We start from the raw sequence: 2,091 nt of genomic DNA, 5'->3' as shown, positions 1-2,091 counted from the left end.
ATAAGAAAAAAATAGGATCGTTTTATTGTTATTCCGTGCAGAGAATGAAGGAAATTAATATGAGATCGTCTCAGATTTGTTACATTACATCATTTCTGTTTTTATTGCACAAAATTAGAATTTGTCCAGTTTTTATATTTCTTTAAGAAATTTCAATATTTTTATAACAAAAAACTTATGTTTTTGAACAAAACATTGGAAAATTGTTAATTTTATATTAAACAATATGTAATGAATGTAAATTTGTTAAGATACCAGAAATATTCGTAAATTTTTATTTGACAAAATTAGAACTTGTCCAAGAAATTTCAATATTTTTATAAAAAAAAAACTTAAGTTTTGAACAAAACATGGGAAAATTGTTAAATTCGTATTAAATATCTGCAATGAATGTAAATTTGTTAAGAAAAAAGAAACATTCGTAAATTTTTAATTAACAAAATTACAATTTGTCCAATTTATAAATATTTAATTTCAAAATTAGAACTTGTCCAAGAAATTTCAATATTTAAAAAAAAAACTTAAGTTTTTGAACAAAACATTGGAAAATTATTAAATTTGTATTAAACAATTTGTAATGAATATAAATTTGTTAATAAACAAGAAAAAAATTGTAAATTTTTATTTGACAAAAAAACTGTAAATATTAATTTAAATCAATTAAAACATCGACTGGAAATTACGTAATTAATTTGGAAATTGAAATGGAAAGTTAAAAGATGATTGACAAATCCAAATGGATTTTAAATGGAATTAAGATTTCATCTAAAAAATTAAAAAGAAACTAAATCAAAAAATATTGTTAAATTGAAATTAATCAAAATTTCTCTAAAACTAATTTTTTTTTTATTTTAAGTTATTTTTTTAAATTGATTTCTTTTACGTAAGAAATCAATTTAAAAAAATGAATTAGAGAAATAATTTTATATTAGATCAATTAATTATAGAAATTTATACAAAATTCATGCAAAAAAAAATACTTTTTAGTTTACATATTTTGTTCACATTTCAAATTACTAATTGAAATTGATTTCTCTAATAATTACTTAGAAAAAACAATAAAGTTTGGAAATTGCATCGAAGATAAACATTAAAAAGAAATTTCATGAATCAATTATTTGTTTTTTTTTTAAATTTATTTAACTAATTACATTTTTTTAATCAATGATTTATTATCCATTGAAAATTGATTTGTTGCAACTATATGTTTATACCCTTAACTGATTACTAATTCCAACGCAGATTAAAACTAATTGTAAAATTGTGAAACTAATTTGTTTAAGATTTTTATCAATTTTACTATCAATATTAATTAATTTGTTAAGCTTAATTTTTCATGATTTATTACTAATTAAAATAATGTAAATCACGATTTAATGAAAATAGACTTTACACATATTAATTTAGACATTTCTTAAAAGTTTTCTAATGTTTTTTCTTTTAATATTTGTTATATATAAATGCACACAAAACTGATAAAACAAATTTATTAAATAATATAAATAACGATAACATTTTTCATTTTTCAATGATAATTTTCTAATTAACAAAACTTATATAGTTTCTACAGCACGTACTTGCCAAGTAACGCGTCGAATGCATTTACTTGTTGAAATACTCACATTGATTGTGTAGATGTTTTTGTCTATAAAAGCGCATTTAATTTACGAAAGCACACCTAATTGCACTTATAGACACACATTACGTGATACTTGTCAAGTTACTTGTCATTTACGTCATGACATTTGTATAAAGTTAAATAATAATTTAAAAGGTACAGAATTCCAGACTATTATATAAAAAAAAAATATGACATTGAAAATTAAATATGCAGTGTTTTTTGTGTTTGTTTCGTCCATGTTATTTGGAGTAAGTTTTTGCTTTTCCTTATCGTCTAGACCCGAGACGGAATTTACTACACACATCGTTTTTTTTTAACTTTCTTTCATCGTTTCATTGATTGTGCCTATTTCTGAGAAATAAACAGACGTCTGTATGTTTTTTTTGATACATTCTTTTGCACAGGCAGTCTGTAGTGTTTTTTGTCATCAAATCTAATCTAGGTCAATGGATTCATTCATAAATGTACTT

The sequence above is a fragment of the Nicrophorus vespilloides genome, unplaced genomic scaffold (assembly GCF_001412225.1).
Source record: "Nicrophorus vespilloides isolate i.1.1-1 unplaced genomic scaffold, Nicve_v1.0, whole genome shotgun sequence".
Lineage (NCBI taxonomy): Eukaryota > Metazoa > Arthropoda > Insecta > Coleoptera > Silphidae > Nicrophorus > Nicrophorus vespilloides.
Note: the sequence above shows the minus strand (reverse complement) of the source record.